Below are 27,664 nucleotides of genomic sequence, written 5' to 3'. Positions count from 1 at the left end.
TGCACTGCTTGGGGACCTGATTTATTCAGTCTATGATATATTTTGAATGTTTCGGTTATTAAATGTTCTTTGGAAACATAATTTGCATTAGCATTCCATCCCCTGACTTCTGCCTCAGTTTTGTCACTTACAAGCCAGGGCTCACTATTCCTTCCCTGGAGGGCGGGTGGGGGGCTCTCTGACCCTGTGTCCCTGCAGCACTGCCCAGCGTCAGGAAGACAGGTAGCCAGGGGCACAGCCACCAGGTTGGCCATTGGCCCAGAATCCCAGGACCAGACACCTCACCTGAGGCGCAGGTCACCACCTGTATAAGGGTCATGGGTAATCACCATGGGCTCATTTCTGGGGAAGCCCTTGCACAGGACAGGGTGAGCAGTCACCACCTGATGATTCCCCCGACTAGGCTCTGGCCAGTCCGCTGGTCCCGCCTTCCCAGGGCAATCCAGGAAGCACAATAAGTGACAAGATTCACCCCACCTTGTTTCACAGGGTTTTCCTGACCAGTCCTCCCTCCTGGGCCTCAGGCCAGCCTGCTCCCCTCCCCAGTCATCCCTAGGGCCAGCATGCTTCGTAACACACATCCTCTCGTCTCTTGGACATCACACCCCAGTGGCCTCACTGCTGCCCGTTCCGACACAACATACCACCAGTGACAGGGACACCGATGTTGAGTAGGGAGGGTCCCTGCTGGGAAAACTGCAGGTAGTCGGGCCCAGCCATGGGAGCAGGCCCCAGCCAACCGAAGGGGAAGAAGCCCTACCTGAAGGCCAAGAGCCAGGCTGGCATCCATCCCTCCGTAGGAACTGGCCTGGGGTCACTGGGCCGGGTCAGCAGGCTGTCCCCACTCCCTCCAGGTGCAACCTGATCTCAACCCAAAAAGAGAACATGGCCTGAGAGAACCAGCCCAGCCCGGGAGTTTCTGAATGTCGAGACTTGATCCAAGTGCCAGTCAGTCACTGGCAGGCGGCAGGGGAGCAGGTGGCAGTCCCAGAGGAGATTTCTGGTGACCAAGTGACTGATGGGGCTCAGCCTCAGCATGAGAGCTGCTGTGAGGCGGCCTGGCCGACCAAACACTGGTGTGGGATGAGAGGCGACCTACAGCAGGTGATAAACAGGGCATCAGAGTTCAGTTTCCAGGTGGGACTGGGGACAGGGTAGGGAACCAATTCTGCTTTCTTATGTCTCCAAGCACCAAGCACAGGGTCTGGCAAAAGAAGGGCCCTGGGCCCTCTGCCGTGATACAGTTCTGACTAGGGGTTCAGTGCATGAACGATGAGTGAGTGGGTCTCCGAGACTGATGACGGGTGCCCACTAGACTCAAGACTAGCAGGTGTGAGGGCGGGAGGGGAGCCTGGCTAACCCACCTCGCCTGCCTGGTAGCAGGTGAGAGAGAAGACCCTGCAGTGGTCTGGCAAGGACTGGCCCTCAGGGACAGCCCGGAGGGGAGGGAAGCGGCCCAGGTGGCACTATGGTCTCTGGCAGCAGGACAGCCCAGTCACAGCTGCAACCTCCGAAAGCGCCTGGACCTGGCTGGCAGGCAGCAGTGCAGGAACTGGGGTTCATTTTACCAGGAGAAACGTCCAGGAGCCACACTGGTGGGCGCAGGAGGGGCCCTGGCAGCAAAGGCCGTGCACAGTCGTCTGTGGTGGGGAGGGCAGCACCCGGGCCCACGGCCACACCTGGGGAAGAGGCAGAGCAAGGCCAGGCCGCGCCTGCAGAGGAGTTGCCCCACACTGACCCTGAGGAAGGGCCAGGACACAAAGCCCTGCTTGCTGCAAACAGGACCCCTCGGGTGCCAGTTCCCCGGGGCTGACAGCCCGACCTCTCACACGTACTCCCCACAGTCGGAGATGATCACCTTCTGCTTGGGCTTCCAGTCCTTGCTGCCCTGGGCCTTCGTGGGCGGAACAGAAGAGGAGGGATCAGGGGAGGGAGGATGACAGTAAAGGGCGGCTCAGGGATACCCGGTCCCCCTGCCCATGCCCATCCAGAGCGGCAGCAGCCAAGGCCACAGAGCCCCCGCTCCTGCTCTCCCACACAGCTGTGCACCCAGGGCCGGGGCGGCCACCCACCTCAATCTGACGCAAGACGTCCAGGCCTTCTGTCACCTCCCCAAACACCACGTGCTTGCCGTCCAGCCAATCTGTCTTGCCACACGTCAGGAAGAATAGGGAGCTGTTGGTGTCTGGGCCAGAGTTGGCCATGGAGAGCAGGCCTGGGGAAGAGAACGACCAGGTCGGCTCCTGGCCCTCAGAGGACATCTGTGCAGACTGTTGTCAGCCTTTCAGTCAGGCAGGCTCAGACTCTGGGACATAAAGAATTTTGTCTTCCACTCAGTTGATAGTCAATGAAATGCTGAGCAGGGTTGTTTCAATCATTTTATACTGGTTTGTCTTTTCATTCTTTCATTCAACAAATATTTCTGTTCCTAGCCATGGTGGAGCCCACAGTCTAGTGGACGAGTTACTCACAAGTTAACTGTGGATTCATCTCAGGAATGCAAGGTGAGTTTAATATCCCAAAACCAATGTAATAAACCATATCAATAGAATAAAGGAAAAAATGCACATTATCATCTCAATAGATGCAGGAAAAAATCCAACACCTTTTCAAGATAAAAACATCCAACAAACTAGGAATAAGAGGGAACTTCGTCAGTCTGATAATATCTGTATCTACAAAAAAAAAAAAGGTAAAACACTAGATGTTTCCTCCCTAAAATCAGGAATAAGACAAAGATGTTTGCCTTTGCCACTTGTATTCAACATTATTCTAGGGATTCCAGCCACAGCAACTAGCTTCCTCACACCAAAAAAAGAGAAGGCATACAATGGGGAAGGAAAATGTAAAGCTATCTCTATTTGCATATGACATAATCTTAGAAAACCCTAAGGAATACACTAGAAAATTATTAGAACTAATAAATACATTCACTAGGGCTGCAGGACACAAGATTTCTATATGAAATTAATCATATTTCTATATACTAGCAATGAATAACCTGCAAATGAAATCAAGAAAACAAGTTCATTTACAATAGTATCAAAAAAGAATAAAATACTTAGGTATAAATTCAAAAGAAGTATAAAACATATACCCTGATAACTATAAAACATACTGAAAGAGATTTTAAAAGATCTAAACAAATGGAAAGACATCCTATGTTCATGGATTGGAAGACTTAACATTGTTAAGATGGCAACACTTCCCAAATTGATCTACAGATTCAATGTAATCTCTATCTAAATCCCAGCTGGCTTTTTCGTAGAAATTGAAAGCTTATCTCAAATTCACATGTAAATGCTAGAGCTCCAGAAGAGCCAAAATAACGTTGAATGCAAAGTGGTGTGACCACTTTGGAAAACAGTCTGGCAGTTCTTCAAAATGGTTATCATGCTCAGGCAATCCCAATTCTAGGCAGATACTCAAGAGAAATAAAAACATACATCCATACAAAAACTTATATATCAATGTTCATAGCAGCATCATAATAGCCAAAAAGGAGAAACAGCCCAAATGTCTATCAACTTATGAATAAACAAGTAAATTGTGGCATATACATATAATGGAATATTAATTGGCAATAAAAAGAATGAAATATTGACGCATGCTACATTGTACATGAACTTTTTAAAAATATTATGCTAAGTGAAAGAAGCCAATCACAATAGCCTATATACTGTATTTTATATATATATACCCTCCCCCTTATTTATCTTAAATGTTCAGAATAGGCAAAATCCATAAAGACAGAAAGCAGATTAGTGTTTGCCTGGGGCTGAGGGACAAGGGGATAGAAAGTGACTGCCAAAGGGTGTGGAGTTTCTTTTGGGGGCAATAAAAACATTCTAAAATTGTATGTGGTGATGACTACATAACATTGTGAATACATTAAAAACCATTGAAACATATACTTTAAATGGGTGAACTGAATGGTATGTGAATTCTACCTCAATGAAACTGTTATTTTAACAAATGGAGAATTATGCTCTGAAATAGTGAGTGAAACCTAGTGGCACAGACATTTGCTCAGCAAATGAGAGCACCAGAGGCCGTTCCCCCCCCCCCCCCCCACTCTCTCTCTAGTGACAGTATCATGGAAGCCTTTCTGGAGGAAGTGACACCTGAGTTTAGTCTGAAAGGCCCAGTCTGGCAGGGGCGGAGGGGGCTAGCACGAGGAGCTGCAGCTTGTCTGCGGCAGCAAGGAACCCCTCCCCTCATGGCTGGGCCTGTGCTCCCTTCACACGGGGACTGTGGCCCACCCCTCTTTCAGGCCGGAGTTGATCAGGGTGCTGACACATAATGGATCAGCCCTGTGAACAACTGTTCTAAATATTTAAATATTCAAATGTTTATTACATGTCAGACACTGTTCCAGAATACAATGCTGAACAGGCAAGAGTAAGTCCTGCCCTCGTGAGGCTGACATTCTCAGAAGGGAGACAGAAAATAAGTAAGTAAAAGAGTAAATTTATAATATGTTTTCAGATAGTATATGAAGAAACATGGAGCTAATTAAAAAGAAGAGGGAGATGGTAGGAAAGCCCATTTTAGAGAGTCAGGTCAGGGCAGACCTCCTGGACAAGGTGACCTGTACGTGACACCTAAAGGAAGTGAGCGGTGAATAAAGCCTGTGGGTGCTGGAGGAAGAGCCGGCAGCTGCCTGCCACAGCCCTGCGGGGAGTGAGCTCTGGGTGCCCGAAGAACAGCAGACGGCAGTGGGGCTCAGGGCGGGCGGCGCAGTCCTTGAGGTTGGAAGGGTGCCAGGACCCAGGTCAGCCGGCCTGCAGGACCGGATCCTACATGAGGTGTGGCCATGGGAGGGATGTCAGCAGGATTGCTCCATCTCACAGAGATTAGACTGTGAGGGGAAAGAGGCAAGAGTGGAAAGAGGGAGCCGAGCTTTGAGGAGGTTGTTTGTGGAGGAGGAAGGTGAGGAGTGGCTGGCCCAGGAGGTGAAGACAGATGGATGTGCCATCCAGGTGACAGAGGAGAGGAGTCAAGGACGAGTCCTAAGTTTCTGACCAAGCTGCCAGGTGGGTGGTGGGGTCACTGACAGAAACAGGGCAGATGGGAAGGAAAGGTTTGGGCACGTGTTTGGGCACAAAAGGTCTGAGACACCGATGGGAAGTCCAAGGGCAGAGATAGGGGAGAACAGCATGGAGATTTACATGTGGGCCAGATAGCTTTAGCAGACATGACTGAAAGCCCTGGGATGGGATGGGACTGTACAGAGCAGTGGTTCTCAGCAGGGTAATACTGCCCCCTCGAGGCTATTTGGAAACTTCAAGGTATGTTTCTGGTTGTCAGTAATACGGGAGCAGGGAACAGAGGAATAGTAGTAAGGGAGCAGGGAATCCAGGTGTCCCAGGTGGGCCACGTCCCTCCTAATGAAGAGTTATCCTAAATCCTCTTAGACTTTCAAATGCCCGGACAACATTCATGCTGATGACAAAAATCTGTTTATAATGATCTAACTCCATTTTACATGTAAATCCAGAAATTTATTGTTTGCACCAAATTTTCCAGAAATGGACCTACCATATACAATGAGGGAATATTCTATTTCTTTTTGGTTGGAATCTTACCATGAGATTTCAGTGTTTCAGAAAATCACATTACTGTGACTCTGGCGACATGATACACCAGTGTCAGACAGTCTACACAGCTAACCTGCTCCAGGCAGAAGTGTGTGTGTTTAAATATACTAAGCATCTGAATACTGAAATGCATATTATTTTATTCTAAATTACTTTCCTTTATAATTATGGTATAATACTATTTTTTTAAAAATTGTATGTTAGAAGGCTGTATTGGAAGTGACTTTCATTTCAGCATATGATAAAGTATCAGTTCTAAGAGGTGGGCACTAGGCTAATGGGTTAAGAACCATTAAGTAAAGCGTGAGTATAGGTGGAGAAGAAAACCAGGGTTGTTGAGCTTTGAGTCCTTCCAATAACTTGGAGGTGGGGAGGAGGAGACAGGAAAGGAGACAGCGGAGGAGCAGCCAATAGGTGCAAAGAAAACGGAAGAGGGAGGTGTCCTGCCAGCAAGTGAAAAAAGGGGTTCAGAAAGGGCGCGATTCATAGTATCAAAGGCCACTGAGAGGTGGAAAGGCTGAGGTTTGGCTGCTGGTAAGAGGGAGGCTGCTGGCATCTTTAACAAGAGCAAGGTGGGGTGGGGAAGAAAGGCTCACTGGAGGGGCTGAAGAAAGAAACGGAGGCCATGATCTACACAACTCCTAAGGAATGAACCTCAAACGGGACCAGTGCGTTGGGGTGGTAGCTGGAGGGGGAACACAGGCTCAAGGGGGAGGTGTTCTCTTTTTTAAAGGTTGTCAGAGTTGCAGCATGTTGTACACTGTTGGGAGTGAGAGTTGGCGGGAAGGGAGGTGCTGGGGGGCAGGTGGAGGATTCAGAAGGGGGGTGGGATGGGCCTCAGCTGGGAACAGAGAGGGAGAACAAAGCAGTTCTGATTGTACTATTGCTCAGTGAAATAAGAAGCAAGAGCGCCAGCTGAGATGAAGAGGGGATGGGGGCGAGGCTGGAGGTCTGAGGAGGGAGGAAAAGGACAGCTTCCTTCGCAGACAGTGGAAGGGGATCAACCAGCGACCCGGGAGGACGGCTGGGCTGCGCTCAAGGCGCCCCCAGGACCTGGCTCCTCAACGGGAGGGCTCGGGTAGCACGCGTGTGCTTTCCTCCGGCGGACAGAGCTCTGTGCCAGGCCAGTAGGACAGAGCGGGAGAAAGGCCCTGGGGCTGGAGGGCGAGAGTGAGGGCAGCTCAGCTGGTGATCCCTGGACACGAGGAGGCAAACGGCAGTGTGGACGCGGGGTGGGGTGGCTGGACCGTGACTGTGGGAGCATATGATGCGTTTCAAGGTCAAACACCTCAGAAAGGACATTACTGTGACAACAATGAAGTCTGAATATGCACTGTACATGGCAGTATTTTATCAGTGTGAATTTTCTGATTTTGGTAACTATATTATGGTAATTCTAAAAATGCCCTTGTTCTTAGGAAATAACACACTTAAGTATTTAGTGGTGAAAGTACATAAAGTTTCCAACTTACTTTCAAATAGCTTCCCCAAAATACACATCATCTATAAATACAAACAGAAAGAGACTAGAATATGTGGGGAATGATAGTCACCAGTAAACAACTGGTGAATGTGGGTAAAATGCATATAAAGGTTTATTATGGAGGATCCTTGTTCTAGTCCGTAAGCTTGAAATTACACAAAATAAAAAATTACAAAAACAATAACAACATGTCACCGTAGTGGCAGGACCAGGCTCTATGCCTCTTCCTCCTAAAAGGAGGCAAGTGTGAACTTGAATAAGCCAAAATAAAAGCCAAAACCCTTTAGAAGCCAGGCTCTAGCCAGGCTGGACACTGCTCACTGGGTGGGTCTCCTCCGGACCCCCCACCCCTCAGCCAGAACCACAGCCCGTCACTGCCCTGCACAGCCATCCTGCCCCAGCCCGGCCCGCTTGTCCCCACCCGCTGATCAGGTCCCACCTGGTCCTGTGTTTGAGGATAAAGTTCTCATCATCAAACTTCCTCCTGTAGATGGACTTGCCCCCGGTGCCACTGTGGTCGGTGAAGTTGCCGCCCTGGCATATGAACTGGGGGATGATGCGGTGGAAGCTGCTCCCCTTGAAGCCAAAGCCCTTCTCGTGGGTGCACAGGCAGCGGAAATTCTCTGGGGTCCAGAAAGGAAAAGGTGCTCGGGTTAAAAAATATGAAATGAAACTGGATAGTTAAACCTCCAGCTCTCAGACTCTAAAAAAGTACATATTACCTGAATTAAATGTTTACTAGGGGTATGGCATACAGACAGACTGAAGAGATCAGGAGAACACAACAGACAGTCCAGAGACAGACCAAGGCACATACGGAAATTTAGTGTTTCATTCAGTATTTAGTATTTCATCGGCACCTTAAAATCGTTAGGGCAAAGATGGACATTTTCCAAAACAGTGCTGGGACATGAACAAACATTTGAAAAAAGTTGAAGCTGGATTCACAAACTCATTGCAAGAATAAACTCTAAATGGATCAGTTATCTAAATGTACAGAGAAGAAAAACTGCAAGTACTAGAGGACAACATAGGTTGAATTCTTCTATAACCTGGGTGTATGGAAAGATTTTCCAGCCATTACTCAAAATCCCAGTGCAATTAAAAAAAAAACAACTCAACAACATAAAAATAAACGACGTTTTGCATGGCAAAAAAACACCATAAGCAAAGTAAAAGCAACAACAAACTGGGAAAAATATTCATTTGCAACATATATCACAGAATATCTAATACACTCAAATATGAAAAACTCTTAAAAACTGGAAGGAAAAAAGATTGAACCTAATAGAAAAGGTGGCAAAAGACATATAACAAAAAACTTCTCCCAAAAAATGATTTTTAAAAGTCATTAAATGTTTATTTATTTATTTATTTTTAATGTAGGTCCTGGGGATTGAACCCAGAACCTTGTGCATGCTAGGCATGCACTCTACCACTGAGCTATACCCTCCTCCTAAGTGTTTAAAAAATATATTCTTCATGAATCATAATAAGAAAAATGTAAATTAAAACTACTTTGAAACTCCATTTCTTACACATCAGACTGGCAAAAATTCAAAAGTTTGAAAACACAGTCTGAGAGTGAAGCCAGGGACACAGGTATTCCCACACATTACTGGAGGGAATGCAGAATGATATTTCTTTGGAGGAGAATCTGGCAGTATCTAACAAAGCTTCCTGTGCATTTACCCTTTGACCCAGCAATCCTATTTCTAGGAATTGACCTAAAGATATACCTCCAACAATACGAAATCCATATGCACACGGTAGCATTATTTGTAATCGCAACATAATACCCACAACCCTAAGAGTTATAATAATATAATAATGCCCACACTTAAGAGTCTTTCTGAATAAACTATGGTACATCCACCCTGTGAAGTATTATAAACAACAGGAAAGCTCTATGAACTGATATGGAGTGATTTCCAGGATACGTTGTTTAGTAAAAAAAAAAAAGCAAAGTGCAAAAGAGAAGACAAACTAATTACCTCCCCCATCAAAAAAACAAAAACAAACAAAAGAGAAGATGTGCTTGATCTTGTGAAAGAATGAAAGAAATAAACTGGAAATATTCCTGTATCTTTTCATTTTTGCAAAAGGAAACAAAAGGAGGCTTACCCAGGGATTCTGGGCTAACCCAGGGCTTACCCAGGAACTAATGCCATTGGTTATTCACAGGAGGTGGGCGGAATAAGGGGCAGAGGGAGTAGGGAGGGAGTGACACAACTCCATGTGCACCTCTTGGTATGGTTCTGACTTCTGAAGCATGTCAGTGTTTATTCAAAAAAATAAAACTAAATCAGCAAGGCTGAGGGGAAAGCCCTAAAACTGAATACAAATAGAAGTAAATGAGAATTTAAGTTAAATGGATAAATTAACCATACAGAAGGAAAAAACGGAATCTAAGAATTTTTGAACACAATATTTAGACTCTACAAACTAAAGAAAAACAACCGCAAAGAAATTGTTTGTTGATAGTGGTAAGACTGTAGCAATTTTGAAACTACTTTATACTATAGGCTGAGCAAATAAGTGAACATACTTATGTTATTGGGAGCCAAGGCTCTTACTGTGGGAGAAAGGCGATATAAATATGCAGTAATAGACTGAAATTAGAGTATCAGTATGAACTCATGATTTAAAAATAAACACACACACACACACACTTCCTACTGCCGAAAGAGCCTGGAAACAGTGACATCCCAGAAGCAGCGCACATACCCAGGATCCAGATCTTGAATTCTAATTATTATTTCCTACTAAAAGGAACAGGAGCTTCTTGGAGAAATGGCTGATTCCAGGGTCAGAGCAGAGAGAGTACAAGATAAGCCTGCATCTTGTTATTGTACCAGAAAGTAAGGAAACGCTCAAGAAATGATGGCGAGTGTCAAACGGATATAGGAGCAGGCTTGACAGGGCTCCAGTGGCCAAACTTAGGACAATATGAGCAACTGACAAGTGAATGACTGTAAGAGAGTAGAACATACTGAATAAAAAGACTCACAAGTCCACACTAACACAGGAGCCATCATCTTGGCGGGATGCTTGACCCTGGTCTTTAGGAAGTAGAACACAGAACAAACGAATAAAGGTGAGGGAAGAAGAGAAAGCTCCTACTTATAGCAGAATGCTAACTAAAAGAAATGTAGAAATGCTAATTTTTTTAATGTAGAAGGAACAATAGAAAATTGCCATCACAGTAATAACTGATTCAGTTTAGAATCGAGAAAAGCATACTAAGGGGGAGGGTATAGCTCAGTGGTAGTGTCTGCCTAGCATACACAAGGTCCTGGGCTTAATTCCCGTTACCTCCATTAAAAATAAAAAAATTAATAGATAAATTAACAAACCTAATCCCCCCCCCCCAAAAGCATACTAAAAACTACTGGGTGAAAAGTCTTAAAGTGTCTCCCCAAAAGTCACTTATCAATTACACACGGAATAAAGGTAACTTGTGAGTCAGAAAAACTGGTAGACAAAACCTTACCCAAGTAACCCTCACCAATAATGGAAAAACCACCACCAGTGACATGGAGACAGACACGCCGCTTCTGGAGTACTCCGAAGAACGCCAAAAATAGCCTGAATCTAATCATGAGGAAACAGACAAACTCAAATGAGGAACACTCTACAAAACAACTGGCCTGGAGTCTTTAAAAATGACAATGTCATAAAAGACAAAGGCAGTTCCAGACTGAAGGAGACTAAACTGACGTGACAAACACAACGCATGATTCTGGATTAGGGGGAGAAAGGCTGCTGTGAAGGACAGTATTAGGGTATCAGAAACGAAACCCTGTGAGAATAGCCCTAAACCAGTGATCATTATAGAGTGCCAAGTCCCTGGGGGTCCAGGAGCCAAGTGGTGGAAGCTGGAGTGGCCCTGCTTCCCATCACCCCTGCTTCCCGTCCCTGCAGCTCAAGGCTCTGTGGGTCTAGAGGGCCTGGCGCCCAGAGAGCACACCTTCGCAGTGGAGACAACTACAATCCTTTAAGCTATGCTGCTGCGTGACCCCTCAGGCTCCTTGTGCCAGGAGACAGCAGGTAAGAAAAGGAGCCATCATCTTGGCGGAATGCTTGACCCTGGTCTTTAGGAAGTAGGTTTGCTGTTACACAGTAGGGCTGGTCAGAATATGTTTGGCACCTGGGGGACCCACTGGGGCCTCTCTTGTCCTTCCCTGCCCAATTTTGATGGGCAGCCATAGCCTGGGAAGGACACAGTGACCAGGAGCTCAAATCCCCTTCGATAAAGGTCTAGGTCACCTCATCAGGTAAGCTACGAAGACAAGCAGAGAAGCCAGCTGAGGTGAGAGTGGGAGGAATGTGGAATGTAGCAGAGGAGGGAGATGACAAATATCATTTGTGGTCCTGGGACCAACAGCAGCAGTGGGAGTATAGTGGCTGCTGTTGGTCCCAGAGTCCTGGAGAAGCCATTCCCAGGTGAAGTGAATTTATTACATGAAGCAAGCAGCTCTGAGTGGCACAAGAGGTGGACCGCAGTAAATGCGATCTAAGCCTGCCGATCCTCTCCAAGATCAAGACCCTCACCCTCTCACCTCCCAGGAGTGTTGGATGCTACCAGCCCCAGGATGAGTCCTACCCAGGAAATGCCCTTGGCCAAAGACAGCTGCCTCACTACTCCTGGGAATCAGCCAGAATTCATGACTGGTCCATGTGAGGGTACAAAGGCCTGGCCCCCTGGCCTCAATTCAGAACCGGATATTCTGAAGGGATATCCAAGCTCCAAAACTCTCCCTAGGATCAGCTGAAGTTTCTGTGTGACTGCAAGGCCATTCAGTACTTGCTTTGCCCAATCGCTCCCCTCACTCCCTTGCAGGAGTTGTTCCTGAAGTCGCTTCCCAATAAACTTCCAGCATCCAATTCTCCATGAGTCTGTTCCCCAGAAAAAACAGACCTAAAACAGCGAGAACTAAGAAAACTCAAGTAGCATGAAAATATTTTTCAGAGATAACAGCACTAAAAGTCAAAACAGTCACCTAAAAGAAAAGAATGTTGCCTCTGGCAGGGCAGAAAAATTATGATGATGGGGGAACAGAAGAATGTTATGTTTATTACAAAACATAGAACAATTTTCTTCAAACTATGTGCAATTATGACTTTGCTAAGTATTTTTTTTTTAAGCTAGATTGAGGGAGAGGGTGTAGCTCAGTGGTAGAGCACATGCTCAGCATGCACGAGGTCCTGGGTTCAATCCACAGTACCTCCATTAAAAATAAATAAATAAACCCAATTACCCCCCAAAAAAAATTTTTTTGAAAAGGAAACTAAATGAAGTTTCCTTTATTTAAAAGCCAGATTGAAATCCAAAAAAAGGATTATCAGTAAAAATGGTCATTATGAATATTTAAGAAAACAGGTAACACACAGCAGCTGTCAATAGTAGTTACCCCTGGGAGACGGGCTGGAGACAGCAAGGAGGGAGAATGTTAGCTTTTAGTTTATAACCTGAAAAATAGTAACTTTCCAGTGGAGAAACCTGGCATAGAGCTCTTTAACCAAGTAATCACAGTTAACATCACAAATACTGGAACTGACCTCAGGTACTTCCTCATACGATGCACTAACAAGGAATCAACGTTCTTCTGCGGTACTCCTGCCAAAGCACATAATCTAAATCTAATCATGCGGAAGTGCCAGGCAAAGACAGACTGAGAAACCATCTTAAAAACAAGTGGTCTTGGGGGTTGGGTATAGAGCTCATGCTTAGTGTGCACCAGGTCCTGGGTTCAATCCCCAGCACCTCCTCCAAATATAAATAAGCGAATAAACCTAATTTCCTCCCTCTCATAAAACAAACAACAACAACAAAAACAAGTGGTCTGTCCTCTTCAAAGGTGTCAAGACAGAGGAAGACAATAAAAAACTGAGAAACTGTTACAAATAAAAGATGACTAAGGCGACTCACCCACTAAATGCAATGCGTGAATCCTTGTAAGGGAGGAAAAGCTGTTAAAATTACTATAAAGGATGTTATTGGGGTAAGTGATGAAATGTGAATATGGCCTGAAGATTAGTTAGTAGTGCTGTACTCACATTAAATTTCCTGATTTTGGTAACTGTATTGTGACTATGTAAGGGAATATTCCTGTTCTTAGGAAATTCATACTGAAGAACTTAGGAGTCAAGGGGCAAGATGTATGTCTTCAACTTCTTCTCAGTTAGTACGGGGGTTAAAAAAAAATGTGTAGTATATAAAGGAAGTGATAAAGCATAGGGGCAAAAAAGTAAATTAATGGATCGATAAAGGACATATGAGAGAGCTCCTTGTACTACTCTGGTAGAATTCTTAATCTATGTATCTGTAAATATGAAAATATATCAAAACAAAATTATCCAAAAAAAATACAATAAAATCAAATGAGATAGTAATTAAAACAATTTATGAACTTTCAACTGCTTACTCTTTCTAATGGTTCTAAGCCTTTATAGTTTCAAAAATGCCTGCTCTGCCTCATTTGTTACTAGATCCTGGGATCCAAGATGCCTCAAATGGACTCAGGCAGAAACAGTCGAGGGCCCAGGATTCCAGACAGCTTCTTCTCCACCTTGCTTGGCCACCAGCTTCCCGACTGACCTGACGGAGTCCTGCTCACCTGCTGTCATGGGAACAACGTCTGAACGCAGGAGCATCTGGGTGCGGCCGGCTGGCTTGTTCCCGATCTTGATGTCCACGTACACCTGAGGGTTTGATCGGACCTATTCGGCAGGGGGCTCTCCCTAGACGCAGGAGAAATGGCCGGGTTAGAGAGAACTCCCTGACTCCCCGAGGAGAAGAGCGAGTCTTCTTCCGAGTCCACACCCAGAACCCCACTGCAGTGAGCAGGCTGAACAAGGCTCTGACAGGGGAGGCCTTGGGCCCTGATGGGCTGCAGAAGGCGGAGGCCACGGCCACGGCTCCCAGCTGGACATCTAGGGACAGGAGACCTCAGCACCATCGAGCGGGAGCCCCAGACCGCGAGCACGTTATGCATCACTCCCTCAGACACGCCACCTTCACCTTCACCCTCCCCGCAGTCACAGAACGGCACTTTTCTGGACCACAACACACAACTCTCAACATCTTCAAACCCCACCTCAAGCCCTCCCACCTTAGTCCAGTTAAATGGACCCATCTTTGTAGCACCATCCCCTCTGTGCTCAGCCCTGCACAGCCACAGGCTGGCTGCGATGGAAGCAGGGACGGCCTAAGTGCTCAGAAGACAATGGAGGAGGTTGGGGCGTTGCTTTGTGCTCCAGATGGATGAGACTGTTTAGACAATAAATAAAACACTCATTACAAACCCTCCCATTTGTTTGACAGAGGAAAACTGTTGTCTCAGTCTGACCCCTTTGTAATGTGGATTAGGTCAACAGACAGGTATGGAGCTATCAGGCCAACTCCTGGGCTATTAAATAAACAGACAGGGCTCTGCCCTTAAAGAACTGGCTACCCAGTAAGGGGGGAGCAGCCACAACTGGGAGAGGACACAGATCCTAGAGCCACACAGCCTTGGTTCAAACCTCAGCCCCACCACTTCTGAGCTGTATAACATCCAAAAGTTATTTGACCTCACCGTGCCCCAGTTTTACCACGTAGAATTGGGCATAATAATAGTATTTACCTAAAGGATTTCCAATAGGAGTAAATATTTGTAAAGTAATTAGTGCCTGGCATAGAACAAGCAATATTTAAAATTTGTTAAATAAGTAATGTCCAAACAATGTAGTAAATGCTAGGGTGGGGGTCTCATGGAAGCCCAGAAGCCATGCAAGCCCAGAAGGGACCCCTCTCACTCAAGGAAATGATTCAGAAAAGTGTCATGAAGAAAGTGGCAACTGAGCTCAGCTATGAAAGGAGAGTAGGAGTTAGCCAGATAAAATCAGTTGGAAAGGGCATCTTAGGCAAAGGAACTGCTTATGCAAAAACACAAGAGATCTGTAGGTAACTACAGACTCTTGTTTCCTAGAATATAAAATGGAGCTACAACGTGGCGAGACGAGCAGCGTTAGAACATGGAGAGTCCTTCTATGTGTCTGATGAAGCCTAGTCTCAATCCTACAGATGAACGGGTCCTTAAAATGCTTGCGGAGGGCAATCATTATCAGATCCGTGCTTTAGAAGGCTCCTCCTGGCAGCTCCGATCAGGAGGAAGCAGGCAGTTAGGAAACTACCCTCATTATTCACAGGAGTGATGACAGAGGCTGAACCAAGACAACGTGGCAGGAAGAAACAGGAGAGGAAAGATCCAGGAAGACTTAAAAGATAAAACGAGCAGAATATGACAATGCATGAGGTGTGAAGCCTAATAAACTGAGGTTTCCGGGTTAGGTGACTAAAAGGCAGCAAAATTAGCTAAGATGGGGCACACAAGAAGACCAGAGTGAAAGGAAAGTGGAAATCCACTTGGATACGCTTTGTTTACTTTTGGTGACTGTGAGACAGTCAGGCAGAAATATGTGAAACTGGGAGAGAGGTCAGCGCTAGGACTAGAGATAAAATAACCAGAACACTGAGTGGCTGCAGTAACTTCAGACAATGGACAAAAGTGGCTAAAATGCACAGTGTGGAGAGAGGAGGTGAGGGCCAAGGAAGGAACTCAGAGAAACACCACTATACAAAGGATGGACAGAGGAGGAGGAGGAGCCCCTGAATTGTCCTGAGGAGCAAGGCTCAGGATGGTGTATTGAGAAGCAGAAGGACGTGCCGAGGCGAGGAGAGCCCTGGACCTGACTACAGACTGGGAGAAGGGCCTCCCTAGAATCAGGGCCAGAATAGGAAGACAGTGAGCCAGGTGTCAAAGTCGTCAGTGAGGGAAAGGGAAGGATCAGGGGGAGGACGGGTGCCGGTGATGTCCTTTCTATCTCAGACACCCACCTTGTTCAATAGCCATCACAAACGGATACCCCAGAGCCCCACAAGAACAAGACCCAAAGGCTCTCCATTCAATTCACCCACCACTACCCACATCAGGAGTGTCCTGGGTGGGGAGCGCCAGCCTCTCTGGAAGGCAGACTGTAATCTCACCTCCTAGGTTTTCACTTTGGGAGGCTCTGACCCTTCCTCCCCTTTATTCTCTTCAAGAGTCTTTCCAGAAAATGTCTTCAATCAGTCATCATTTGACCAAACTGAAAGAAAAGAATCAAATGTTAAGAAATTCAAGCTATCAGTCAATTGCTCATTAGCTATGTCCAGTTCTTTGCTGCTTTGGTCAGCACTACGGGGACATACAACATGGACACACAGGCCACAGAGAAGTTACCTCTTAGGAGCTCCCCAGGGCAAGGAAAGCTGTCACTGGGAAGTGCCAGGCCTTTAAGTTCAGCAATTAGAGCAGAAGTGGGTGAGAATAAGGAGAAAGGACAAAAGGAACGTTCCAGCCCTTGTCAAGGCTGGAAGGACACGGTCTATGTCTACTTCCCAAAGCAAAGACTTTCACAGGGACAAGGCTAGCTTTGCTGAGAACCTCACTCTTTATTTCCATGGAGTGCTGCATTCTCATCTCTACAATACACCACTCTACTCAGGGACATACTGCCACCTCAGCAGGAAGTCAGACAGGGAGAAAAATGCAACAGGGCCCAACGTTGAGGACATGATGGGGAATCTATGGTTGCCCCCACATACCTGGTCTGGACGAGGTATCTTCCTTAATTCTCATTGGTTTGGCCAAAGCGACATGAATTGTCCCCCTCAAAGAGTTCAGGTTCATTCTGAAAAGACTGCAGTACCACTCAGCTGCTTAAACCTTGTTAGGCTGAAAGAAGACCTGACGGCCTTCCATTTACTTCTGAGAATCTGAGACTCGCTCATGATTAATTCTAAGTTGGGAGCCTGCAACTCCTAATGGCAAGTTAAGCACAAAGCTCACCACAGAAGGCCCCCGAGCCACCACACACTTCCTTTCTTTTAGCACCAGCAACAGGAAGGTCTGTGCTGGCATGATCTTTGAATTTGAGTTCAGGACTCTGAAATTAAAAGGGTAAATGCAGTTACCAAGTACCTGAGTCCACCTTAAAAAGAGGAGATCACTACTGAACTGGAGAAAAATGGTATTGATGGCGGGGAAGGATACAGCTCAAGTGGTAGAGTGCATCCTTAGCATACACAGGGTCTTGGGTTCAATCCCCAGCACCTCCTCTAAAAATAAAACAAGTAAGTAAAACCTAATGGCCTCCCCCCTCAAAAAATAAAAATAAAAATAAATAGTACTGGTGGCTTTTGAGGGGCTGTTTGATGAAAGAATAGAGAACATGGAATGATATACAGGAATATTTCATTTTCCAAGAATAACTGATACTAGGAAAAGGTAAGTAGACAGATTTTTTTTTAAGTTTGTTTTGGGTCCTTTTAGTTTTCATAGTTTCATGAAAACTAAAAAAATAAAAAAGAAAGAAAAGAAAAAATGATTCCTTAATTCAGTAAGATTTAGGTTACAATTACAGCTATGTTCTTGTTCTTAGAAACAAAGATGAATAAAGTACTAATTTTTTATTTAACTTTTTTTATTGCGTTATAGTCATTTTACAACGTTGTAATAAAGTACTAATTTTATTTCCAGTGATTAAGAAAAAACTGAATGATAACATGAAAATAACATTCTTATTTCACATTTAGTCATGAAGACTGATCATAAAGATTTTTTAAAAGGGCAAAAACATTTAAGGGTTTTGTGGTAGGCACACTAATGGCGCTCCAAAGATGCCCACCTACTCCCCAGAACCTATGAATATGTTACATTACGTGGCAGGAAAGAATTAAGGTTGCGAGTCAGCTGACCTCAAAAGAAGCATATTATCCTGGATTATTCAGATGGGCTCAATGTAATCACAAGAATCCTCTACATGTGAAGAGGGAGACAGAAGAGTTTTCAGAGTGATGCAGTGTGAAAACAACTCAGCTTGCCATTGGCGGCTTGAAGATGGAAGGAATGTGGTCAATCGCTAGTAGCCAGGAAAGGCAAAGAAACAGATCCTCCCCCAGAGCCTCCAGAAGGAACACAGCCCTGCCAAAATCTTCATTTTAGCTCAATGAGACCCACTTTGGACTTTTAACCTCCAGAACTGTAAGATGATACAATAGTTTAAAAAAAAGAAAAAGAAAAAAAAGACCCTATGAACTCATCTACGAAACAGAAACAGACTCGCAGACGTAGTAAACAATCTTATGGTTACCAGGGAGAGGGGGTGGGAAGAGATAAATTGGGGAGTTTGAGATTTACAAATGCTACCCACTATATATAAAAATAGATTTTCAAAAAAGTTTCTTCTGTATAGCACAGGGAACTATGTTCAATATCTCGTAATAACCTTTAATGAAAAAGAATATGAAAATGAATATATGAAAAAAATACAATACAATAGTGTTGTTTTTAACCCACTACTGTGTAATTCAGCAACAGAAATTCAAATCATTTTCTTCTGAAGCATCCAACCTGTCATAACCCTTGTGGTTCTCTCTTCCTCAGCTGTTAACTGGTTTAACTTTATGAGAGCATCACTTTTCAATGGCACAAAAGAGCGTCACTTTGTTTTAGCCTCACTGAATTTGTTGATTGATTGATTGTACTGGGGATTGAACCCAGAACCTCGTGTATGCTAAGCATGCACTTCAAAAGAGCCTCACTTTTTTGACTAGAGCCACTTACAGCAGTTTTCCACAGTCCTTTCCATACACTTTATAAAACCTTGCGTCTTATGCAAGGTTCACCATTTTACATTGCAATCAATTTATACTCTATCTGTAGTATATTGCCCTAGTCTAGAGGTTGGCAAACTTTCTGTAAAGGGCTGGATAATAAATATTTTAGGTGTTGTGGGCCACATACAGTTTCTGCTGCATGTCCCCCCCACCCACACCAGCCAACAACCCTTTAAAAATGTAAAAACCATTTAGCCCACAGGCTGCAGAATAAATTTCACCCATAGACTGCAGTTTGCTGACCCTTGATGTACATACAAAAATATCAGGGTAAGATTAGCCAGTAAAGATGGTTGGTATTTATGCAAGTATTAAATGGGGAGGATTTCTGAATAAGAATTAATTTTGTATGTAGGCAGTTCCTAGTGAGTACTTTCAAATAATGGCAACTTTTGCTTCCTCGATAACTCTGAAACTGTGGGAAGTGGAAACAGAGTATGCACACGAGGGTCCCAAGTACAATGAAGCAGCTCCAAATAACAGCTTTAGTAAAAAGCATACCATGTTGTTGACAGCTGCTGCAGCATCCTGCCAAAAGAATACAAGGAAAAAGTTGATGCCTGCAGTTCAATTCTTGTAGTTAGCACTCAGGTAAAAACTCAGTAGCACAAGCCCTGGGAAAAAAGACGTGAGTTCCCTTCCTACTGCCTAGACTGTGTGCGTCTAGACAGAGCATGGACTGACTGCTTGTTAGGGCTGGTGGTGTAAAGATGCGTGCTCGGGCTATGGAGACAGAACACACACGGGAAGCAGGAACTGACAACGCCAGGCCCAAAGGCTCGGGGCTCTGCAAGACCTTCTTTTACATTCTGACTGCATGAGGGGAAATCTGAGCTAGGCCTAGTGGGCCTTCCTTCAACCAGAACTTTCATGGCAACTGTCACCACCAAGCCACTCTAGGGGATTGAATAGTGTCCCCTCAAACCTCAGAATATCACCCTATTTAGAAATATAGTCTTTACAGATGTAATTACTTAAGATGAGGTCACACTGAATTAGGGTGGGCCCTAAATCCAATGCTAGTGTCCTTAAAAAAAGAGAGGACACAAGAAGATACATGTAGTGGAGAAGGCCACGTGAAGACTGGGGCAGAGACTGGAGTGACGCAGTTACAAGTCAAAACAACCCAAGGATTGCTGGGAAGAGTCAAGGAAGGATTCTTCTAGAGCCTTCAGAGCGGCTCTGCCAATAACGTGATTTCAGACTTCTAGCCCCCAAGCTACGAGAATAAATTTCTGGGTTTTGTTTTGTTTTGTTTTGTTTTTTGACACCTTTATTATGGTATGATTCCTGTGCAGCAAACATATTCCAGATGTACAATTTGATGAATTTTGATAGATGTATACACCCATGAAACCACCACCACAATCAAGGTAGCTAACATTTCCATCACTCCCCAAGAGGTGCAAATTTCAAATTCCCAATTTATCCCTTCCCACCGCCTGTACCCACTAGTAACCATCAGTTTATTCTCTATGTCTGTGAGTCTGTTTCTGTAATTTCTGTTTTTTAAGCCACAAAGTTTGTAGTAATCTGTATGGCAGCCCCAGGAAACTACTACACCCACTCAAATGAAGCGGCACCTTTTGTAACCAATGACAACAGCAACGTTAGTCAAAAACCAAGCAGGGAAAATTTTTTACCTCTGACAACTCAGATTCAACAAAAGTAAATCCTTGGTGCTTTTCTACAGCAGCAGAAATGAGTAGTTAACATGTGGGCAATAGGAAGAAACAGGCCATATCCAGATGCCATTTAAAAAGCAAAAAAATTATATGGAATTCCTAAAAATCTGCTTATGTCCTGGTAAAATATTATCAGCCATAATCCAAATTATTAAAATGTTGTATGCTGCAGTAGTAGCCCAGTTTCTTGTCAACTGCACTGTAATCAGGTTTTTAACTGTGCCTCCTGAAGTCTTTTGTCATTCACAGACAGCTATGGTTTTACTCTGATGCCTTTGCAAAAGTGTTTCATCTTAAAGAAGATTTATAGAAAGGCAGATTACAGTGCTGAACTGGGTAAGAAGTTAAAAAAAAAACAATGAAAAACCTGATGTTTTCAAGAAAAGTTAACAAAAGGATTGGTTACTGAGTAAACTGGTTAATATAGTTATAATTTTTAAGGTTTTGGTCAGGAATATTACTGTTTTTGTTTTTTTTTTTTTGGTGGGGGAGGTAATTAGGTTTATTCATTTTTATATTTTATTATTATTTTTAAGAGGTGCTGGGGATTAAACCCAGGACCTCATGCATGCTAAGCACGCAGTCTACCACTGAGCTACCCCACCCTCTTCTACTGGTTTGGATCTGTGTTTACCAGATATAGGAAAGCTCTTCCCCTCAAGTTACTCATGACTTACAGCAATTTGGTAAATTATACCTCTGCGGGTAAAACTGAAATATTTTTCTTTTCTCTCTGCCTGGTCCCTCCAGAAATTAGAGACTCTTGGTTCCAAGCAGCCTTATCAGGTGAATGTGAAAGACTGTCTCCTGTCACGTGGAGGAATCTTGCTATTTGGGGAACCTCTACAAGAGAGGAATTAGCTGAGGCAGAATCTGATGGCAGGCCTTTGGCATGGCTCTCCTAGCCTTGAGAAGCCTTTGAGGAATTTAGTCTGAGACTCTTCCTGAGGAATTACACCGGAGTCAGTTTGAAGGAGCCTATGTGGCCCACTGACCAGACTTATTTTGTAAATAAATTAGTCTTGATTTGGCTGTGTTTGGTGGAGATGAAGATAATTTTAGAGAGAAAAAGATCAATTTCAATAGATATTAAATTCCAGTTCTGTTAACTGAAGTCTGTGTTTATGAAAGTTACTGTATTAGCCACACTTTTGCCCTGATGTTGAGGAGGAAACGGAACTATCTAATGGAGTTGTCACCGAGTACAGCTACTCAGGATATACAACAAAGACTGCCTGCTTTAAGCCTGCTGCTAAAAGCCCATGTACAATGCTTGTGTAACAGCTCAGTATGAGTGATAAAATGTATAGCCTACAAAATGCTTCTCCATTAACATACTTCAGAGCCTGTTCACCATATCTAAATAGTTTTCCCCCAACACGGAAATTAGGCAGATGTAAAGGGGTCCCAGCACCAGGGACATGATCTGAACTGAGGGCAGGCAGCTGAAATACCCCAGCATCAAAGGACAGGTATTTTGATCATCAATGCTTTCTACTGAAGTATTTGCAATCAAAAGGGTAAATGACGGGAAAATCTACATAGATAGATTTCTGGCTTTTGCATGGTTTGACTTAAACTTTACTGACGAAAGCAGCCTGTTTTATAGCCTTTCGAACATGCACTGTACATCTGCTTTGGGCACAGAGGATGGGAATGCATTTGAAAGTCAAAACAGAGTAGCTGTGGTTAGACACCCAAGGTAAAACTAGGCGGCCATCGTGGATTTGGTTTCAGACAAGTTCCTGTATTGCTGAAAACTTGAGTTTTCTGAGCTATGTCAGAATTGGGACACCACCAGCCATTCTCAAAGCAGTGTCTGCTGGCAGCTGGTAGCTGCAACCTTATATTTTCAAGGTCTATTAAATGTTTAGACAATGAAATTGCTTTAGATCAGACTGAGACAGGAGGGAAGGGGTGGGGGTAGGACACAGCCATTAAAAGAATGACATGGCAATTAGCACGAAGATGGCAGAAAAGTCAATTCTCAATAGACCCTGAGGCCCAAGACAGCAGAAGATTTGACCTCCAGTGGATCTTGAGACATGATAGACATTGTAATGTACTTGCACTGTGAATGACACACCCACAAGAGCCATGACAGTTCTGAAGCTAACTATGAAATGTCAAAGAGTGGGCATTGGCCCAATTCCTGGGAATCCCTGCCCCTTCCCCAAAGCAGCTGGAATAATCCTCTCACTTGTTAGCATATAAAAACTAGCAATACCATGCATCATGCATCACCTCTCTCTCTTGCCTTTCAAGAGGCCCGCACTCTGTCTATGGAGTATCTACCTTCACTTTAATCACCACCACCCCTTCCCCTGCGTGTACATCTCTCTAAATAAATCTTTTACTCAACTACGGCTCACTCTTGAATTCTTTCCTGCAGGAAGCCAAGGACCCTCAGTTGGCAGGGCATATCCCAGGGACTCAACAGAGACCTGGACATGGCCATCCTCTCATGCACTACCCCCACACTTTTTCCTCTATCAAGACATTAGAAGGAAAAATAAATAAATAAAAGGGAGACATAAGTGCATGGCCAATAGCTCCTGTTATGTACATGTTAACCACATCAGAAGTTAAGATTTACTTAGTCTTAAGACAAATGGGTACTCTGGGTACAAGCCTCCCCAAAGTGCCAGGTCCAGACTGTGTTTCAACTTATTCTCTTGAATTCCTCAGGGAATGAGGTCCATTTTGTCTATTTTGTTTATCACTCCTCTTACTTCTAATTGGGTCTGCAGCACCAAAATGGTGGACCAAGGGATTGAGATCTTAATCATACTAGACTTGGATCCAGGACTGGGATCCAGGACTTGAAATTCAGGAATATTTCTAATTTGGTGTCCCTTCCCCCATTTGAGGCAAGATCATGCCCCATTGCATTAGGAAGCAGCCAGAGTGATCATCACCCCATTTCCTGAAAGATTTGGGAAAGTGAAAGAAAGGGGGAGTATTAACACCTCTCTATCCAAAATGTTATTCCTTTTCTTGTCCAATATCTATTCTTAAGATTGAGGAGTATCAAAGAAAAGGGGGTACTAAAATGGAGCAGGACCCTGTGTGGTCCTCCCTGGTACAAATCCTTTCATGTCCAGTGTCTCTAGTTTGTAGGAAATAGGCTTCATAGCCTCCTTGACCTTCCCTGAGGTCCAAAGGGCAGATTCAAACAGTTGCTAATCAGGGAAGGGAGGGAATGTGAAAACAAGGGAAGAATAGTCAGGAAACAAGAGTGCAGCCCTGGGGCAGGGTCCTGGTTCCTCCTCAAGGAACACACATAAAATATCTTTGCGTTCTTCTGCAGGAACTAAGACCCCCAGCCAGGTGGAAGACAGCAACTTCCGGCTGAACACAAGGTTCCTGGAGCACCACCCTGTTACCTCAGCACCAACCAATCAGAAGAAAGTCACACACCATGCAGCCCTCACTCCAAATTCTGCCTATAAAAACTTCCCCCAAAACCATCAGGGAGTTCAGGTTTTTCAAGCATAAGCCACCTGTCCTCCTTGCTTGGCCCTGCAATAAACTTTTGTCCACCCCACCCCAATCTAATTTTTAGATTTTTTTATTTACTCAGCAATGCTTCCAGAAATATTAGTCATTTTGTTTTAAACCAACATAGCTAAATAGTGAACTAAGTTTTTAAACTTTGTAGTATCCAATTCTACCATTACAGAATTGAAGCCTGAAGTTACTTTACAAGCATTTTGATAACCTTTGTTTACAAGATTTATAGAAAGTAGAAAAAGTTGTTCATTTGTCAGTTATTCATTCCAACAGAGCATCAACTGCATCCAGAGCACTGACTTCACTACTGAGTTAGGTGACTATTAAAGAAGGGACCACAGTGCTTGTCCTCAGGAAAGAGCTACCTTAGCTGGTGGAGAGCAAAAACAACAGGAGTCACTAATTTACAGAACTCAGGAGTGAAATAGCCAAAAAGCCAATTTTACCTTTTCATTTAAGCATTGAATAAACGAAGGCTCAGAGAGTTTAAGTGTCACACAAAGTTAGTGGCAGAGCTGGGTCTAAAACTCCTATCTTAGAAAATAACTGCCAAGGATCAAATGGAAATGTGTATGTGACACAAACGTGACGGGAAACTCACATAGGTGAGCTGAAGCCAAGGCACCTTGAGGTTGAGCTTCCCTGCTGTCCTCTGCTACTTAAAAGCACAGCTGTCAAGAAGGGAGGTCTGGTCAATGGATCTGGTGGGGTACAGCTACCTAGCAGGTGGTGTGAAACAACGCCCAGACCCTTTAAGATTTTTCTATCTTCCTACTGGCTCTTACTACACAATTTATATATTAAATGATCAGAAATCAAAGCTGCCCAAATGGTTCCAACATAGAGAAAGCCTTTCCTCAGATCCAATAAATTGTTGATCTCTGTAAATTTCAACCCACAGTCACACTGAGACAGGAGGGAAGGGGGCAGGGCACAACCATTAAAAGAATGACAGCAATTAGCACCAAGATAGTGGAAAATTCATCTCCCAGTAGACCTCAAGCTTCAATCTATGCCCACTGAAATACAGCAGCATGCTAAATGGCACTCCCACAGTTGCCATGACAGTTTCAAGGCTGACCATTAAAGGTCAAAAAGTGGGTGATGGCCCAGTTCCTAGGGATCCCAGCCCCTTCCCCAAAGTAGTTGGGAGTAACCCTCCCACTCATTAGCATATGAAGTTACCAAGCCCATAAAAACTAACAACCCCCACACCTTGCCGCCAATCTTTTTCCTGGCTGACCCATGCTCTGAAGCCACTGCTCTCCCTTCTGAGTAAGATGGCCCGCAATCCGCCTATGGAATGTGTATCGCCTAGGCCTTTCTCTTGCCTTTTGAGATGGCCTGCACTGTGTCTATGGAGTGTGTACCCCTCTGCGTAAATCTTTTACTCAACTATGGTTTGCTCTTGGATCCTCTCCTGTGTGAAGCCAAGGACCCTCACTTAGTGGGGCACATTGCAGGGACTCACCTGGGACCTGGGACACGGCCATCCTCTCACACCTCCCATTTTTCCTCTATCAACACAACCATCCTGGCCTTGTCCTCATAACATTCCTCTTCCATCACCAAGATCAGTCATGCTGACCCAGAGTGATATCTTCCTGAACTTCAATACATACCAACCATACACAGAATGTACATGACTTAAAAGCTTTTCCAAGTTCTTTCCTGGCATGAGGCATCTGAACATGAGACGCTGAGGAGACTCACCTGTTTCATAATCCAGTGGAATGTGAGTATCTGTGATGTCTCCAAAAGGAATAAAAGCAACACGAAGGACTCTGTCGTCCACCTCCTCTGCCAGCCAACCTGCAAAGACATCAAGTGCCTTCTGAATCAATGTCCTCCACACTCTTGGTGCAGCTGCTGCAACGCCCTGTCAGCAAGAAAGCCACAGGGAGGGGAAGGAGGGGTCCCTATGGGATTTTGGGTATACAAAATGACTTGTGAGGTACACTCCTCCCCCATCCCTCTTCAGACCTCACATCTAGCCCCTGCTTATTTTGACAGCTTCCTAAATGAGCTGACTGCTTCCAGACTCTCTCCTCTGTATAGCCACTAGGACTCCGGAAAGGGAAAATCTGATTGTATCACTGTCCTGCTAAGTATTCTCCAAGACTTAACCAATGACCACAGGATGGAGTCTCAGCATGGCATGTAAGACCTTCATAACCTGAGCCCTGCCCAACTCTTCAGCCCCCTTTCTTCTTGTTCCCCCAGTGCAAACTACTTGCCCCCAGTTGCTAGACTACTTCACCCCCTGGGCTTTTGCCCTTTCTGCTATTCATTCAAGCAACAGCCTTGCTCTCATCTTAGCTACCTGCTTAACTCCTGGTCTTTCAAACCTAGCTCTGGCCCCTGTACCTCCTGTAAGTCTTCCCTCACCTCTCTGGATGGAGTGGTCATTTCCCAAACAAAACCTGTCTCGGTCACATCGTAGCGCACGCCAATCTGCACAGTGAGGCTGGTTCCATAATTCCTGTTATTCTGGGAGCTCCTTCACCTAAGGGGTCAGAGCTGCAGTTTAGCCAATGAATGGACATGACAGTTTGGGATGCAGTCTAAGGTCACAGTAACAGATCTCACTACCTCTCGAGGTCCATATCCTGGGCAGCGCTAGGTCCAGGAAAGCCGTTGTATCATTGGCACTGTTCACAAGCTGAGGGGGTAAAGCACGAGAGACCCAGCCCGGATAGCCGCATGCCGCCTGGGGACTCAGGTCTGCACCCAGTCCACGCTGCCCTCAAACTGTCTCAGTCAAGCCCTGCCTGTGAAGACCCCTGCCTTGCCTGCATGCCAGCTCACCCAGGTTGAGCACCCTCTTGGTGGCAGCCATCTTGTTTCCCGGCTCTTCCTGGAAGTGGTACCCAGGCCCCATCCGTGCCCCTTTTCCCAGGAGCTGAGGCTCCTGCATGCCCAGGACCCATAGAGCTAGGTTTGGAGGGGCAGTTTGATTAATGGAAAAGACAAACACACATTAACTGCAGACCTCAGGAAACAGGGGATCCTACCTTAGACTGGAACTTTAGATCAGTTATTTAAGGTGAGACCAAACCTTAAGGAAAAGGGGTAGCCTGCCAAGAGGCTGAACCAGGAAGGAACAACCCAGGGAAGGGGACCACCTGGGGAAGATCCTAAGATTGCCAAGCTTCAAGGAAGGGCAAAGTGTTACTGGAGGACAGGGAGGGCAAATAGAGTTGCTGACCTTGGCTAGGTTACAGCTGACGACTTCAGCCACTCACACCTATCTCTAGAGCCTTTTCCCACTGCTTGTGGGAATCTCAGTTGCAGAATCTGGGCAAGTGGACCTGTGTGCAGGATAAACTGATCGGAGGAGATGGGACTGGCAAACCTGAAATAACACAGTCCAAGAAAGGAGGGCCAGGTTCTGCGTATCTCACTATATGTCCTTGGAATACACGCCAACCACACCCTGCACCCAGTGCCAGACCCAAGGTCTGCTCTGATTGTACTAGACTTCCGTTCCCAATATGAACGTCCTCCCATAATAGAATGCAACGGGACAGTTCTGCACATCTTGCTAACCCAAAATAATCTGCTTATAACCATCAGAAAAAAATAAGCTATACAGAACTTCGTCTGACCCTATTTACATCCAAAAAAAAACTTCCAGTGAAAACTGGGATTTATAGACAACTGTGGTCCGAGTAAAACA

At 45.0% G+C, this 27,664-nt stretch overlaps 1 pseudogene; it reads right to left on the bottom strand.

Moving 5' to 3' along the window:
• LOC105103358 (peptidyl-prolyl cis-trans isomerase E-like) lies at nucleotides 1–27,616 on the bottom strand (annotated as a pseudogene).
• Nucleotides 27,617–27,664: the final 48 nt, after the last annotated feature.

Source organism: Camelus dromedarius, chromosome 14 (genome assembly GCF_036321535.1).
Source record: "Camelus dromedarius isolate mCamDro1 chromosome 14, mCamDro1.pat, whole genome shotgun sequence".
NCBI classification, from domain to species: domain Eukaryota; kingdom Metazoa; phylum Chordata; class Mammalia; order Artiodactyla; family Camelidae; genus Camelus; species Camelus dromedarius.
This window is presented reverse-complemented; position numbering and strand designations above follow the sequence as displayed.